Genomic DNA, 19453 nt, shown 5'->3' on the forward strand with positions numbered 1-19453 from the left:
TCCAACGACGCCGAGTTTGCACAATTCCGAGTTTGTATGAGTAAGTTATGCCCTTTGGAAGTTGAGCTGGTGGATTAAAGAAAGTCTAATCCGGATTTTGGAAGGGTAATTTAGTCTTTTCCTTACCTAGTCGTTCTAATTCATTTTTAGGAGACTAATTGGGGTTAAACCAGATTTTGGTCAGTTTAGAAAAGTTAGAGTTCACGCTAGGGCCGGGAAAAAAGAGGAGAAAGAAGAAGAGGAAGCAAGAATCGTCAATTTCGTCAAGGATAGCTTGTGGATTTCGTCGGGGTGATCCCTACAAGGTATGTGAGATCACATAGCGTTGGATTAGTTCGCCCACATTCCAACCATGATTCAATTCAGCAAATTTAAGTCTTTGAAAGTTTAGAAATTGAGTTCTTGATGAACATTGTCGAAAGTTTCATTGAATTTCTTGTGGGTTGTGTTGTTGGAGTTTCTTGCGATTTGATTCATGTTTCCGGGTGTAATTTTGAGTTGAATCTGGTATATATTGAGGATAAAATTGACTCTAAGTGTTTGGGGAAATAACTAAGTTGATTGGGAGGGTTTAGAGTTGAAAAAAAAAAAGAAAAGGCACCAAGCACCTGGGGATAGGGGTGGGGCGTCACACCAGCCAGCGCGCCCCAAAAGTGTCTCGGAATCTTCACCCTTGGGGCACCAGACCAGCCAGCTCACCCCAGACTAGTCCCTGAATATTGAGGGCTGGCGCCCCGCGCCTCTCAGAGCGCCAGGGACGTCAGTTCTCCCCATTCGTTCCCCACCTTTTCGTACTTGTTCCTTAGCAATGTACCTATGTTTTCTAGTTGATTCCAACACTCTAAAGTACATCCAAACATCATGAAATCATCCATAAACATGAGATCATGAACCTTGAATCCAGAATCCAATTCAAGGAAAGTTAAGATCAAACTCAAGAGAAATTAAGAGTCAAGTCTAGAAGTTAAGAAGCAAGTCAAACCAAAGTTTATAAAGTTTTCAAAAGTCTTTAACAAATGTGTTAACCTTGTTTTAAGACTCAAGTCTCAAGTTAAGCAAAGAGTAAAGAGTTGAGTTCATTTCACAAAAAAAGCTATAAGGGAACTAAGTATTCTCAAAGAGTTTATAAATGTTTTCACATTTTGAGAAAGAAAAGGGAACATCGATTCCAAGAGAGCTTTTAAGCTAAGTTTTGAGTAATTATCTCAAACCAAAGAAACAAGTTGTTTTAAAACATATGAGCTAAGTATATTTTTGGGAGTAGTATTGAGCACCGATATAGGGAGGCGAGTTCATATTAACTCAAGTCTCCATAAACCATGTAGTTATCATGGGTATTAATAGATCATGCTTTCTAGATGATCACATAAGTTAAGCTAGTGGATCCACTAAGTTAAGTAGTTCTATATGACGGCAAAGTATAGGACAGTCTGGCAGTGTGATGGTAAAGATGTTGTATCACTACTTAGGCTCATAGTGGTGGTTGTCGGTTAGGGAAACTCCCACCCAAACTATATTACTTTATTATATGAGTAAAGTTGAGTTTGTTATTGCATTTTCTTTAACGAACTAAGTTGTTTTTACTATTTTATAAAGCTTTTCATATATTGCATGTGTTCATTGCTTTTTTTTTAGTTAAGTTATTCATGAGTTGAGAAGAGCCACGGTAAGTGTTTTTTACAGAATCTTTTCAAGCCTTTGTATTGTTTAGCATTCCAACTCGCATACTCATACATTCAATGTACTGATTCCAGTTGGCCTGCATCATATAATGACACAAACACAGATAACCAGGATCAGCATCCAGCGCCTCGTTGATCCAGCTTGAGCATTCAAAGTCTATCGGTAAGCCTCATTGCATTCCGAAGGACTCCTTTATTTGCTTTCTAGTCTTTCAGATGTTAGGCTGATCGGGGGTCCTGTCCCGACATCCTTCTTTGTTTTAGAGGCTTCATAGACAGTTAGTAGTCGGATGTCTTTACATTGTCATTTCATATGTTAAGACTTGAGTTGTCAATTTGGCCAAGTTGAATGTTGACTTTTAAACATTCTAAACTATTTGACTAAGTTATTTGAGTAAGTTTAGTTTTGAGACAATTGTGTTATTTAGCATGTGAATCTCTTTCTTAATGCTTATAGTCTTCCGCTGAGTTAAGTAAGGCAGGCCAAGGGTTCGCTTGAGGCCAGCAATGGTCTTCGAGTACCGGCCACGTCCAGGGTGTAGGCTCGGGGCGTGACATATTTATAGCTTAAAAAAAGGGATGAAAATGTAGTTTTTAGAAGGTTGGGGTATTAAAAAAAGTTTGGGGGGGTAGGGGGTGTAAAGGGGAGTTATGAGGGTGAAAGAGTCGTTGGTGGGGCCCAAACCCGTTACCCTACGGCTCTCAAAATGGCTATATTTAACATTTAAAAAAAAAACTAAATCGGATCAAAACCGGTATTTACCAGACCGAGACTAACCAGTATATCTCGGTTTCTATCCCGTTACCCCTCCCGAACCCCCTAGACATCGGCCCTAACCGGTACAAGCCGGAACGAAATCTGACCGGTAACGGACCGGGGCGGAACGGTACCGAAACCGCCACCTCCCGGTTCCGTTGCCAGCCATAAGTTGGGGTGTGTTGGATCTCATTCTAAATAATTTTTTATTACGTTTAAATAGTAACATGGAAATCGAGTCATCCCAACCTATGGAAATGTGTATAGAAGAGGAGCAAGGGCTTACATTCTAAAATTTGGCAGACCATCTCCAACCCATCTCTATTTTACTCTCTATTCTCTATATTTAGAGAGTAAAATAGAGAATGGACTCTCCAACCCCCCTCCATATTACTCTCTATCCTCCATTTATAGGGAGGTGAATAGTAGTTCTCCAAATTTGGAGAACTATTATTCACCTCTCTATTTCACTTTTTGATTATTTTAATATTATTTTTATTATATCATTAAATAAATTTTTATTATTTGTAATTAATTTTCTAATATAATATAACATCTAAAAACATATTACTGGCAAGTTACTATTTCTATCCGAATTAATAGTTTTCTATTTTATTTTTAAAAAAATCGTCACTTTAAATATGTAATTTCAAATTATTTTAATATTATTTATATCATATGAGACTATTAATTAAGTCTTTAATAGTTGAATTATTTTCTAAGTAAAAATATACTATTGATAAGTATACTACTTTCATCCCGAATTAATATTTTTTCTAATTTTATTTTTTAAAATTCTTCAATTCAAATATAATTTAAAATTATAATTATTTTTCAATATGAAGAATACACAAAATTTATATGATAATTCAAACAATCTACTTTTATGTTATAGTGATAAATTATTAAACTACACTTTTTAATGAGCATGAAAATACTTTTTGCAATAGTTGAAAATGGAATATGGAAAGTAAACTACTACACGAAATAATTAGATACAAGATAAAATTGTTAATTTAAACAATTTTTAGCTACACATAAAAAAAATATGGACAAAAAGTTACTCATTTCGTACTCTGTAATGCATTAATAGAGTATTATGGGAGCAACATAATAGTCTTGAAAGTCGAGTATTTATGTAAAATTTAAAATTAAATTTTACGATAATGCATTATTTATTATGTAATTGTATTTCATCAATGATTCACTTTTATTTGAATTGTTTGTTAATATGTATTATGTATAATATTGTTGTAACTTATTTTATTTAGAAATTTAGAATAAAATATAATTTTATATTTAATGAATAATTTGAAAAGAACAAAATTTATATTACATGAAGATTATATAGATTATAGGGTAATTATTTGCAAACAGACGAAAGGATCTATATTATGAAATAGGAAAATAAAAATGAAATAGAAATAATAATATAATATTGGGGAAAGAGAACAAGATTCCTTTTCGACGGTAAAATAAAAAATTGGGTTAAAATTAGTTGTCTGAGAAAATAAAAAACTGTATTTTTGAAGAGTAAAATAGAGGGTAGAGTTGGAGATGCCCTCATGTAAAAAAAAGACAATGATATTCTTCACTTAAAGGCAAGAAGTGAAAGATGCGACATTTATTTTTGATTCTTTGGTCTTTACACCACCGCCTCTATAGCGTAGCATAAAATTTGATACAAAATTATGGGTGAAATTTATATACTCAAGATGGAGGAAAAAGTGGGAAAGTGATAGTAGGACGCCACAAGGTTAAATCAGTCGTATTTTTAAGGCACTCTAATTTTAATGTATTTATTATTATTATTATTATTATTATTATTATTATTATTATTGTTATTATTATTGTTATTGTTATTGTTATTGTTATTGTTATTGTTATTGTTATTGTCAAGAAGTTCTATCTTTTCAAAGTATTATAGGTAAAAAAAATTGTCCTTTCTTGAATTGTCAAAATGGACAAGTAATTAGGGACAATTAAAAAAGGAAAAATGGACAAGTAATTAAGGACAAAGGGATTACTTTTAAAGAATCCACAATATTTTTTGGGGAAGTGCTAAATGGCCATAAAATTAAAAAAATTATAATATTTTTTTTATTTTAAAACAAACTGATATTTTTTTTATTTTTTAGTTAAAACTAGTATACGTACCCGCGCATTGCGCCAAAATTAAAGAGTTCTTTCATCTACACATAAATAACAATAAAAAAAAAGTCTCAAAAAATGAGTGAATGTATCTCATAATGAACAACACTACAATAGAAAAATCTAACAAAACAAACTAAAAGACTTCATCTTTTGAGATTTATTTGAGAGACTTCACAGAATTCAATTATAACATTCCATTAAAATTCAGTACAATATATATTTCTTAGAGAACTGCAAATATTATTTTATACTATTTTCAAGATTTAATAAAATTTATCCGAGTCATCTATTATTTGATATAAGTACGCATACAGACAATTTAATCAAATTCGAAAGGACAAAAAAAGTTATAATTCCAACATTTGATGAATAATTGTTGAAGTATTTTTTTCATTGAGAAAATATATTGACACATTCATGTAATATATGACAAAAAAGATGGGGCATACCCAAATATGAGTATTTCATATTGATTTTATAAAATAAAATAAAAAGATAACATACTTGATTATTTAAATACGGTAAACAATACAAAAGTATAATTCGTTTAAACATGTTTGTCATAATAAAAAATAGAAAGAGCAATTGAGCCTCTAATCAAAATACAATGCAACAAACACTCACTGTACATGTCTTATGTGTTGTCTACTATGATACACTATTAAGAACTAAATGAAGGTTCTTCAAGAGTAAAAGCTCAAAAAATAAGCATAACATAAATTGGAATAGTAGATAAGTGTAATTTTGTCGGCAACAACGTCGCATATGTTGTATCACAATTATGAATGAATAGTAAAAGATATTTTTATCAAAAACGCTTTCTGAACAAATTAGAAAAAAAGTTTCATTACCAATAGAATAACAATTTCTTTGCATTTTAATATGGTAAAGTTTCTTGCATATGAACTTTGAAATATAAGAAAAATAAAAAAACTAACAATAAAAGAACAAAACTAAATCTATAGATGCGTATAAGCAACTCTCTGGATACCTCAAAAATATTGTTCATAAAAGCCTTGTGTAAATCAAAACTAAAAGGAAGAAATATATTTCACGACCATAAGATTGGCAGTCCAAAAATTCAATGAATTTTCTAACATTAATTAACCACTTAAGATCACCACAATTTATAATTAGGCATATAAATGAAACTTTTGAGAAGAAGTAAAGGAAAATTAGAATTCGTTTCATTCAATTTTGAACTAACTTACAAACTCATTCATCTGAATAATTGTTCCTTTCTGAATTCTTTGACATAAAGACACTAAAGAATCAAACATAAAACAGATAAATAAAATAGAAAACAAACATAAAAGAAACAAATAAATCATGAAGCAAATACAAAGCGAACACTTAAAATGTACAATTAAGATAATGATCAAATTTTAAATTTGTGAAACTGTTGTCAATAAAATTCAAAAACTTCAATTATTTAAGATGTAGATTTGTATAAGTACAATATTAAAAGAAATAAAAATAGAGTGAAAAAGGAAATAAGAACTTGTATTTAGTTGCTACAAATAAGGAAAATTTGTTTTAAAATGTTTTAAATTATAAATAGATTTTCACGTAAATTTTAAAACAGTTTCAAATAACTGTTTTGTTTTTTAAATTGTAATTTATTTATAAATTGTAATTTATCTATTTATTTATATAATATAATTACAAATAATTAATTTTAGTTATACAAAAAATTGAAAATTTGATGTTGATTTTGATTTTGGAGAAGTATAATATTAATAAAATAGAGAGAAAAATGAGATTAAAATTTATATTTATTTTTAGTTGCTGTAAAAACTGCTTTAAATTATAAATGGATAATTTTAAAAACTGCTTACAAGGTAAAAAAATTTTAAAAAATCTGCTTTTATAATTGTAATCTATTATTTTATAATTACAAATAATATATATATATATATATATGACAATTTTTTCCTCTTATATTATATATAGATATATTTTTATTTTAATGATAAATACTATTTTTTGTGGGCAACAGTGGTTACTTCTATATGTTCTTTAAAACAAAGTGCAACATAATTCATGTCCTCAATTTTTTTAAAAACAACATATATTCCTCGTGTTTTAATTATGTTAATTTGTTTGATTTGATTTTATGTTTTTAAAAATGAAATATAATTAATACTAAATATTCAAAGTTTCATACATTCAGTAATAAAAAAAGAAAAAATAATAAGTTAAAGAAAAGTAAACTATACGGTCCGACCCCATTACCCCCACTTATTTACAAATATACTATTTAGTAATATAAAAAAGAAAAAAATAAGTTAAAGAAAACTAAATAGACGATACTTACCAGTTACCCCCATTATCCCACTTACTCATAAATACATGGAATAAAAATAAATATTCTAATTAGAATAAAAATATGAGTCCAAAAAAATAAATATTAGCTATATATAAAATCAGTTACTTTTTAAAAAAATGAAAAGAATATGGAAGATTTATATTAACTATGGTAACTTTCCAATTTTAAAAAGAATTCGTTTAGTATATATATTGATGAATTTTTAAATTAAAATTTAAAATTTAAATTGAAAATTACTAACTAATACAGATTTAATTATTTTTAGATTTTAATTTTTAAAACTAAAAAATGAAGAAATTTTATGGTGCTGATATGTGGCACTTTTTACTTCTCATATTATATATAAATAGATTATATATAGATATAAAATATTGTGTTATACGGTTAGTTTTTTTCTACGGTTAATAAATGTAAGAATAGTTTCTTATCTTTTAAAATTTAAATTTTAAATTAATTATTCAAATTTCAAAAACGTATACGTTTGGATATTATTTGGATAACTATCATTTTTTAAAAATAAATTCAAAAAGGGAAACCTTAGAAGTAGTTATGTTATATTTATATTTTTATTTATTTATTTATTTATTCAAAATCGCATCTTATTTTAGTGTTTACAGTTTTTTTTAATTAGATTTATTATATATAGCTATCATATATAGATAGATTATTTCACTTCTCCTATTATAAATAGATAGATTTTTAAAAAAATTATTTAGAATAATAAAGACTATCTGCCTATCCATATTATCCTCTTGTTAGAATAATAAAGATATAAAAAAAATTAATAGTTAGATTAAAACAAAATATAACTAAGAAAAGTCCTATCATAATGCTAAGCATACAACAAAAAATTTATAATCACTTGGATATCATTGTTACCAAACAAATGTTAAATTTTAAATATGTGTAGTTATAACTTTATCAATAATTTTATAAGATATCATTATTATTAAACAAATGCTACACTTTAAATATGTGTAGTAATAACAACTTTAACAATATCTAAAAAATTAAAATTAAAATCCAGTGAATTCATACACAAAGCCTGCAAAAATAAACAAACAAATAAACTTAAAAAGTTAAAATCATTAAAAAAACATTTTAAAAAAATCAACACAAACTAACAGTTTACTATATTTATTAATCAATATATATTTAATGCATACACAAATCTCACGTAGTTAACAACTATTAAAATTTGAGTTTTAAAAATATGTATTTTTTTGTGTTACTATTCTCTTTCATTGCCAAAATGAAATGATTTTCTAAACCTATTATAAGTTTTAGACCTCTATAACAACTTCTATCCATTTTAAACAAACTAACAGTAGAAAAAAACAGGCCCAAGAAAACTAATATCGGTCACAATCCACATAGAGCTTTTGTAATTTTAATTAAAAAGTACTACTTATCTCCTATTCAAATAAAAAAAAATATTATCCCTTTATATTTTACTAAGAAAAGAAAGTTTATGTAAATTATGTATTAAGATGTATAACTTATTGATAATTAGTAGCGATAGCTTTATGTAAAAAAAAATATTAGTAAACTTTAATATATCATTTATATCAAAATTTCAAATAGTTTAAGATATTTCATAAATTCAGCAATCAAGTTATTTCATTAGCAAATTTTAAAATTCTCAATAACCTAAATTCAAAAGTTTTAATCACTAAATTCATAAAAAGTCTTACTTCTAATTATCCCTATGTAGACAGTGAATTTTTATTGATAAATCCATATTAAATTTTGGATTAATCCATAAATTCATGATATATTGACCAAGTCAAATTACTGATTAATAAAGTCGGATTAATATTTAAGTCAAAATATATGACTTAAATAAAGTCCAAATCACATTTGGTTCAGTCCATTAAGTTGACAAGACGAGCTCAACTCATGTTCTTCAAGCCCAAGAACCAAAATTGCTTGGACAAAAATACCTCTAAAACCCTAGCTCAAGCCTATATAAAGAGGTCTTCATAAGACCAAAAGAAAAGAAGGAAGAAAAAGAAGAAGACACATAAATATACATAGAGAATCCTTGCTCTTCAGTGATGATCTGCAAGTCTTCCGCAAACAAAGAAGTCTTCGATCCAACTGTTGAGCCGCAAGTACAAAGAAGTCTTCGCTCCAAAAGTTGAGTCGCAAGTATTCCATCAAATCAAGAACATCATTGAAGAGAAGAATCAGAGGATTACATATCTTTTCTTAAAGATTTTATAAGATTGCAACCTACGCATAAATTCAAATACAAATATTATTGTTTGCTTGCTATTTTCCTTTCATGTTGTTGTATTTCAAGATTGAAACTTTAGACGTTTACAAATTGGCACGCCCAGTGGGACAATATTTACCTCTAATCTCTTCCCTTCAAGAAAATCAAAGTTCAAAAACTCCGAGATGACTTTTAAGAAGATCAACTCAAAATCTACATCTGCATCTGCATCTGCATCTGTATTCGCATCTGCATCTAAATCTGGATCTGCATCCGCAAAAATTGATGGATCCAAATTCTGCATTGTTGAGGAAAACATCCTAAAAACATCCTTGATATTACTGCGGGAAGCATGAGACTTGTCACAAGGAACCAAGCCAAATTGCTACGACAACAAACCTCCCGAGTGTCGTCTGAATCTGCTATTGTCTTTGGTTCATCTCCAAAAGGTGTAAAGTCGCCTACAAAAGCCACAAAAGAAGACATTGCCGAAATGGTTGAGAGGGTTCTTGCCCAATTGAACCTATCCACATCTAAAAAACCATTCACTTCAGTCTACAATGATGACTTAAGCACTAAATCTACTCCGCATAACATATATGGATCTCATGTCATGGAAAATCGACGTTATTCTCCATCATCTACAATGGTGATGCAAGCGATGGTTATCGAAACTTCCACTATATAAGAAAAACTTGCAAATTTGACGAAAGCAGTTGAAGGCCTATCAAAGTACATCAAAGGTCAAGACGTCCAAATTACAAAGTTGACAAACATGATGGAGAATATGGAGGAAAGAGAATCAACTCAATTATGTGCAAAGCTTCATGAAACTCAAGAGAAAATAGAGTCCTCCACAAAAAAAAAAGAAACAATTACCAATGAGTTTCAAGTGCCTGCCGAAGGTCTGATTCCTATTGACAAATTGAAGGACTTCATAAAGGAGACTATCAAAGATAAATCTGAGTGCACGTCCAAGTCTCCTCTCACATATGTAAAGTCGTATTCTCAGAGAATTGATAACCTAAAAATACATATTGGCTATCAACCTCCTAAGTTGCAGCAATTCGACGGCAATGAAAATCCAAAACAACATGTAGCACACTTCATCGAAACTTGCAATAATGTTGGAACATATGGTGATTATCTTGTTAAGCAATTTGTTAGATCTCTCACGTGAATTTCTTTCGAATGGTACATAGATCTTGAGTCTAGTTCAATCGATAGCTGGGAGCAGATGGAGCAACAACTCCTTAAGCGTTTTTATAGCACAAGGTGTGTTGTGAGCATGATAGAGATTGCAAACGTCCGTCAAAGAAATGATGAACAAGTCATTGACTTCATAAATCGCTGGAGGAGCTTGAGCCTTAACTGTAAAGATCGTCTTAGTGAAACTTCTGGGATGGAAATATATGCATCCAAGGTATGGATTGGGATCTTCGTTACATATTGCAAGGCATAAAACCTAAAACATTTGAATAACTAGCAACACGTGCTCATGATATGGAACTGAGTATGACTTCAAATAGATATCAAGAGTTGTCCAACTTCAAAACTTACGAAGGAAATATAATTGACATTGAGGATGAGGACAAGTTTTCATCCGAACCGGAAATTGAAGAGTCTATGTAAGTCGACATGCTCCTTGATGTACGAGCCTAAACTGCAAATCATAATGCTCATCGACGCACGAGCCTAAAATGCATGTCATGAAACTCATCAAATTCAAGCTAAATTTTCAAGCTCCAAAGCTCCTCAAATTCGAGTTAAGTCTTCAAATCAAAATATTCCTAGCTCATCAAATTCGAGCTAAGTCTTCATGCCATAAAGCTCATCAAATTCGAGCTAAATCTCCATGTCGTGAAGCTCGTTGAGTTCAAGCTAAGTCTTCAAGTCACGAGGCTTCTCAAATTTGAGCAAAATCTTCAAATTTCAAAGCTCATCATATTCGAGCAAAATCTTCAAGTCAAAATGCTCATTGACGCACAAGTCAAAAAAAAATGTCATGAAGCTCATAAAATTCGTGCTAAGTCTCAAGTTTTGAAGTTTTTCACATTTGAGCTAAGTTTTCAAATCATGATACTTCTCAAATGCGAGCCAAGTCTTCAAGTCAGAAAACCCCCATGAAAATAAATTAAATCTTCAAATTGTTACTTTTGGCCCTCATGAGTTTAAATCTATATGGTCCGAAAAATTCAATAGGTTGAAAACCTTGAAATAAGTGGCCTAGAAAAATTAGAAGAGAAAAAAAACTCACATGTTTTGCATTGAAGTATAAAGTAAATACATTTTATTGCTTCAAAATTGCAAGAGTTTTTACACATCATAAGGAAGGGATGAAAAAAAAATGGACATATCATCTCATACAAAAGGTCTAAGTAAAAAAAAAAATCAAACATCACGAAGTGGTTTGTCAACTCGTCTCGGATGTCTTCATCAAGTTCGCATCACCTCTTCATCAAACATCATTGCTTCAAATATTTTTATGGATCGATGCAGCAATAAGCGAGCCTCTATATTTGACATGGGGGCATAGTTTGAAGTTTGATTAAATGAGTTGATAATGTGACAAGTAGTTTCTCTCCAAAATTAGGACAAACTACGGCAAAATTTCTTTCTTGCCAAAGTCAAAACTACAGAGGAAGAGGTACAAAGTGTGATTCATCGCTAAGCTTCAATTTAGAGGAAGATACACTAAGTGTTGTTCTCTCCAAAGCTACAACTGTAGAAGAAGATGTACTAATGTTGTTCGTCGCTAAAATCGAAATTGCAAAAGAAGATGCACCAAGTGTGGTTCGTCATCAAATGCACAACAAGAAGTCTTCGCTCCAAGTGTTGAGCCGCAAGTACAAAGAAGTATTCGCTCCAAAAATTGAGCCGCAAGTATTCCATCAAATCAAGAACATCATTGAAGAGAAGAATCAGAGGATTACATATCTTTTCTTAAAGATTTTATAAAGATTGTAACCTTCGCATAAATTAAAATACAAATATTGTTGTTTGCTTGCTATTTTCCTTTCCTATTTGTTGTATTTCAGGATTGAAACTTTAGACGTTTACACCATATATTAATGTTTTTCTTTATACATATTTAAAATAACATTGGTATATTTATCTCGACATTTAATATTTTCATATATGTATTTTTTTTGTTCATCTTTACAAAAGGACCAAGTAAGTGACTTTTTGAATGGACTTATTTTAAGTGCACTCTCAGCCAAAAAGAGGAACTATAATCATACTAATACTATTATGAGAAAAGTTCATCTATAACTGTAATCTTTAGAAATTTTTGCATGCTGCATACATGCAATGAAAACAATAGATTTGACACTCATATCATGTGAAGATAGCATGCATGCAAAGCTCATGTGAAGAGAGTGGAGGGGGTTGAAAATCTTAGCAGATAATGCATGATCTACTGCCTCAAATTAAAAACACATCCAACAATTACTCATAGAATTCAGAGTCATCCAGAAGTTCATTACCACCATCCATGTTTGTTCCCTCATAATTGCCATTAGAAGAGTTTCAAATGTAAAATGTAAATCTAATTTACCGAATAAAGGTCATAAACTCCCAACCTCTTACAACCCTTTTCTTGCATCTGCTTCTTCATAGCTTTAAAGCCACTATTAAAAATCCAACAAATTCCATGTATAATTGTAATATGTGTTATTGAGATTGATGTATATAGTGAAAAACTTTGACAATAGGATAAACTATTTTTTTGGCTTTTCCATTGAAATTTTGTTGAAGAAGTTACTGTAAAAATGGCATTAGTAGTTGTCTCAATTTGAAATTCCTTTACTCAAGCGATTGACAAAAAGTATCTATCCGGATGAACCAAAAATTTGTTCATGCTTTTACTACTAATGTTTGCGGTTACTAACTTTATCACTCAGTAACTTTCAGTTATAGAATTTTTAAATAATTAAATGTATCTCAACCAATAAGAATAAACTTAAATCCAACTTTCAAATTTTATTTTTTTTTCAAAAAAAAAAAAAAAACAGCCAATAAACACGTTAAAACACAATATTTTTTTACTGATTGCAATTTTTATTTTTGGTTTTAGATTATTTTTATTTTTAAATTTAATAATTCATAATATTTTTTTTTGATAGCTGAAATGTTAAAACTTTATAAATTTTTAAATTGGTTATTTTTCTTACAACTTACGTTAATCTTGAATAAAAACTTATAATTAAATATTTATTTTTAAGTTTAAGGTTCTGGCATATTTTGTATTTCCTGATATATATATATTATTAATTTTACTATTATTATTATTATTATTATTTAAAAATTTATATTTTATTTTTGTTATAAAGGAGTAACGATGAAAAGTTACTTCAAATATTTAATATAAAAAAATTGATCATGGAATTATTTATTTCGTCACTTTTTCTTCTTTTTGGTTAATTTTAGATATAGATTCAAAAAAAATATAAATATAGATATAGATAAAGACGGAGTAACGGTAAATAGTTACTTTAAATATTTGATATAAAGAAATTCATAACTACCCACAAAACTGATAATTTGGTCGGTTACTTTTTTTTTGCTTTTTGGGGATAATTTTAGAAACATATTTAAAAATTATAATTTACAGTTACATTACGTTAATTTTTAAAATTGTTTTAAAATTTTATCTCATTTAAATGTAAGAATTGATTTAAAATAATTTTTAAAATAAAATAGTAGATTATTATTCAAATTAATTCCACATCATTAATTTTAATTAATTTAAAAACTATTTTTGTGGTGCATGACACTTTTTCTTCTCCTATTATATATAGATAGATATATTTAAGTTAAAAAGGTAAAAATATTTAAAAAGTTAAAATAACATAGAAAAACTGTCATTCTGACTAAATTCTAACCAAATTTTCTGGCTAAATTTTTTTTTCCCTATTTTTTGAAAAGCCGGAGCGTGATAGTGGAGCTTAGTGACCCTTGGCGGCTGCGTAGTTCCAATTTGTATGAGCACAAAAATTAAAATGGGAAAGATTCCATTGCAATTAATGGTAATAAAAGAGTTTGTAAAGAATAAAAAGGTTGTCTTGTCTCCATAGCCTATGGAGCTAAGAGAGGTACTACTTAATTGACTTATAAAATTCATTCATAATATTTGTCCGGACAAAAAACAGTGGACCTTAGTTAGCTAGCTTAGTATCACTCCATTAGTCTATATATTCTCATGTGATATTCTATTTATTTCCTTTTTTCAATTGAATAGGGTTGGTGAAAGATTTCTTTAGATTTTCCTGCTTTATTAAGGATTTTCATATCTAATATGGTGCAACACCTCACTTTCCTGTGTTTAGGGAAAAACAAATAAATTAACTTGCTCTTCTATAACACATAAAGATCATATACTGCCTACATATATAAGCATACACCGCAACAAAATAGTTTTTAACGGCAGTAAATATACACATTGACAAAGAGTGTTAAAGTCTTTATCGATATCAATTAATTGTCATTAGATTCAATGTCGCAATAGATTTTAAGGACATTTACAAAGAGTATTAATTGCCGCTAAAAATATATCTTAAGCAGCAATTAATAAATTGTCATTAATTAATTGACGCTAAAGATCATTTTTAGTATAGTGATATGAAGTAAAAATTCGGGTAAAATTTCACCAATGGTTATCCAGCTTTGTATTTAATTTATTGTGCAAAATTACTTTATTCACCACTAAATCTGTAACTAATTAAGATAATAATTGAATTTATATTAAAAGGTCAAATTAAAGCATACAAATTATAATATGATTAAACGCTAATTTCTTGATGCTTAAATACTTGCTTTTAAAGATAATTAAACGAATAGGTGAGAACTGAGAACAAATTATAAACTAGTGACCACAAAGAACAAACAAGATATTAGTCGCGATACTATCTCCATCATCAAGATCAGTCGCGGATTTAGGATTTCAAGTCTCTGGGTGCCATGTAGGTTTATCGGTTAAATCAATTTTAGGCTTCAGTTAAATTATTCGTCTTTTCGGTCTACGACAAATATGAACAATAATAAGATGACAATTTATGTATTATATATACTACAAATTCTTTGCGCATGGGTCATGCTAATTTTCTCTACATTGTTTCAATTTTATCAGATGTCTCCAACAGAACAAAAGTTTATCGTTTTAGTTTAGATGCTCTTGTTGAAAGTCGAATTCAAGACCGACAACGGAAGATTTTTTTCAAAAATCATTTTAGCTCAATTGGTTGACTATTTGAACTCTCACCTTACCATTTTCTCTTCCCTTCCCTACCTCCATATATAAATACAAATTTGCACCCCACATTTGATTGAGATCATAAAGTAAACAAAGTTAAAACTTTCAATTATACTATAAACATCATAAATATTCATCATTCATTTATAATTGTGCTCGACAAGTTTTCATATTTTGAAAACGATCAATGACGATATCATTGCTTGTATTTACAAATAGATCACGTTTTAAGTAACATGCTAGTCAAATATACTTATAAATTACTACTCCATATTAAGACAACTATTAGAAACAAACAAAAAAAATAATGTGGCGCTGTCATATTAAGGGAGAAAGTTAAAACAAGCTATGGAAGCAATTTGCTATTTTTGTAGGTATCAACATTGACAACATGCACTTACAGCAAGTAATAATTAAATTCTAGAGGCTCACAGGGCCATCAAAATTGAGGAGTGTTTGCAGAGCAATATCCTCCTTAATAATGTGGACACTATGGAAGAGAAGACATGGTGGAGACATCAATTTCCACAACATGGTGTTACAAGTTCAAACACTAATAAGGCAACTGATTGTGATGTGGTTCCCATGTTCAATTACCAGATGACTGGTCAACCTGGTACAGATGCTTAGGATGTACAAACCCAAATTATATTATCAATCAGTAGCTTGGAGACCACCTGAAGGTACAATTATTAAGTGTAATACATATGTGGCTTGTAGAGGCAATCCAGGATTGAGTACATAGGGGTTTTGCTTGAGAAATAGTGAAGGAAATCTAATCTATGCTCAAGCGGAACCTATTGGAGTTACTACAAATATGGAGGCAGAAGCAAGGGCTATTTTGGAAGCTTTAAAGGTCTACACAGATACAAAATGTAATTCTAGAAACAAACTCTTTATGTATCATGATGAACTTTTTAAGAGGATTATTGAAGATTTCATGGGAGATGGCAGATATATACAAGGCAATTATCAGAGTACAACAACTACTTAATATTCAGGTCACACATGTTTACAGGGAAGAAAATTATCTTGCAGATTCATTAGCAAATAGAGCATATGAGAAAGAAGGCAAGCAAATATACAATAATTTTCAAGAGCTTCCCAACATTTGTAAGAAGATTCTGAATGTAGATAAGTCACAAATTTCTAATATTCGGATCAAAACACCAAGATAAGAGGAAATACAGGGCAGTTCAGCAACAGTCATTAACGAAACAAAGGAAGCACACAGTCAAGGGTATTCATCAAAATCAATCATAACAAACTTGATCAAATTAAGCAATGAATATAGGGTTACAAAACAAGAACAACATCAAGTACAATAGAGATGTTATGTACGGAACCGGGCAGTAGGAAGACAACGATTTAGGAGAAGGCTAGATTCACCTGAACTGAAATCAGAACAAAATGGAGAAAAAAAATTAGTAAGGAGAACGGAAAAAGGGATACACTCACCATGACAGCTACAACAGACTGAAATGAAGCTCATCTTCATCTTGTGGCTAAGGCGTCAAGGTGGAAGAGTTATATGGGCGGCGGATGAGACAAGGAGAAAATTTTCAAACATTTCTTGAAGAGTGTCTGAGAGCTGCTTTTTGCTTTTGTTTGTAATTGTTAGATCGGGTCACTTTTGGACCTGATTTGGATTATTTGGCTTTTGTTTGATTATATAATAAATTGGTCCATAGGGCCAAAAATTTAACTAAAAAAAAAAGGGAGCAAGATAAAATTGCAAATTAAAAAACTACCAAGGCCTCAACGAGCAAGTTAAAAAACCGTCAGGGCCTCAGCGAGATTCGACCTCGCGACCTCTGTGTTAGAATATGGCCCTTAGACAGTAGCACCACAAGGCCTTTTGGTTCCCTAGGTGGCACGTTTAGTATTTATAATTATATTGTAGATATATACCTATATATACTAGAGTTTTCATCGAAATCCGTGGGTGGCGTGGCACCCCACGAACCTTACTAGATCCGCCCCTGATCGAGATTGTCAAAACTTGTTACTCTTTCTGTCCCAATTTATGTTACAAACTCAAGAACTTATACAATATTTGAGATAAAAATCAAATGTCTTACAAGTAAAGTGAAGAAGAGAACTAATATCATAACCCAAAGTAATGTCTTGTGTGTTTTGAAACTACTAAGTGATAGTTTAGGTATGAAACTCACGCTCCCAATAATTTAAATATGAAACTCAAAAAAGGGAATAGTTTAGGTGTGTTTTTGACACTTACCTCTTTTTTACGCTATAAGTATGATTAACTTCCTCCGTTTCATATTACTTGACCCCTATTAATTTGACATATCTTATGGAGGAGTTACCTTAGGTGAAGGGTGGTTTGGTGCACACTCGTCATCAAAAAATTATGTGCTGTATAGAGATTAAATGTTAGTTATTATGAGTGTATGTGTAATTTTGCACACCCTTAACATAGCTAAGAAGAAAATTTGCATACCCTTTACCAAATTTTCGACTCCTCCACTGCACATCCCCTACGAAAACTTTAATTAGTAGTATGCTTTACTGAACTAACCTTATTAATGACACTTTAAAACTCCAAATTCAACTACGTTATTTAATACTCCCTCTGTCCCTAATTACTTGTCCGTTTTGACAAATCAAGAAAAAATAATTTTTTTTACCTATAACACCCTCAATTAATTACTTTGAAAAATGTAGAACATCTTGAAAATCTCAAGGTTTTAATTCATTCACTTCATAATTTATAGGGGTAAAGTGGTAATGCACTATGTCAATAATTATTTTCTTAATAGGTGTGTCAATTTAAAAGTGGACAAATAATTAGAGACACAGGAAGTACTAAGGTAAGTATGAGAAAATCAATAAAATTTTCTTTATTAGCTAAAATGGACAAGTAAAGTAAAACATCTATTTAGTTATGTAAATGAAATTAAACTAAGGGAATAATACAATACATGATAGCATATTATTTATTCAGATATATCAAGTTATCAATTAATGTTTATCATAATTTTTTTTTACATATGTTATTATATTATTGTTTTAGTAGAGGAGCTTCATGGATGGAAAGAGATTCAAGGAGGTACAACCATACATAAGGGAATCTTGTAGTGTAGGAGACAAAGTGATAAGCGTACAATATAAAGGCAGAATACATATATTATAAAAGTACGTAACCTTTGGGCTCTTGAAAGGTAATATAAAGTTTTAATATAATGAAAATTGTACATTATTGATTTTGTATCCAATCACTTTGGAAAGATATTGTTTAGAGTGTGCCACTTTTTACTATGTGAAGCTTTGGCCACTGGTTTCTTTTCTTATCGATAATTTCTTAAAGTTAAGAGTAAATTTTATTTAGCTATTAAATCATGGCTTGTTTTGATCAAGTCACCTAAACACATGACAGAGTGTGCCTATTAGGAACTTCCACATATTAAGTATATTAGTTAATCACATAAAATGTTATTACTTTACTTAAGCATTATCCTCGTTTGGAACAAACTTCATATTTTACCTCTTGTTGAAGAATGCATATAATTGAAAGAGGTGATATAATTTAAGACAACAATACAAATCTCGTTAGTTCAGGAGCTAATTGTTTTTCTTTCCGTGAATTTGTAATATTACCAATCTCTATCATAATTTGCATCTTGGATACATGTATCAGGTGTGTCCAAATACATGTATTTCGAATACATATTAACCAGATATACATAATTAAGTGTATCTAAAGAAGGAATGCAACTAAAAGACATAAACTAAGGAGGAAATCATGCATATAACAAATTTGGAGTAATCTGTCGTATTACAACTCGTAAAAAATTTCAAAAAAGTCAAAATTCTTCCAAATTTTTTCGAGCATCAACATTTTTTTCATTTATTCTTTCAGAATGTGGATTATTATGTATCTGATTTGTTCATTATGTGTATCCGACTTGTCATTTCTATGTATCAAATATAGTTTCTTCTACGTATTTGATATATACTTAATGATTAGATGTATATGATATGTTCATTCTACGTATTTGAATTATTCTTCTACATATGTATCTGATATAGTTTCTTCTAT

The 19453-nt window shown here is 29.8% G+C and overlaps 1 non-coding gene across 1 annotated transcript; it reads right to left on the reverse strand.

Annotated features, from left to right (window-relative positions):
* Window positions 1-15188: 15188 nt before the first annotated feature.
* LOC125861098 (U6 spliceosomal RNA) lies at window positions 15189-15286 on the reverse strand. The gene has a single exon (XR_007445959.1). It is a non-coding gene; the product is annotated as a U6 spliceosomal RNA (small nuclear RNA).
* Window positions 15287-19453: the final 4167 nt, after the last annotated feature.

This window comes from Solanum stenotomum, chromosome 3, assembly GCF_019186545.1.
Source record: "Solanum stenotomum isolate F172 chromosome 3, ASM1918654v1, whole genome shotgun sequence".
Lineage (NCBI taxonomy): Eukaryota > Viridiplantae > Streptophyta > Magnoliopsida > Solanales > Solanaceae > Solanum > Solanum stenotomum.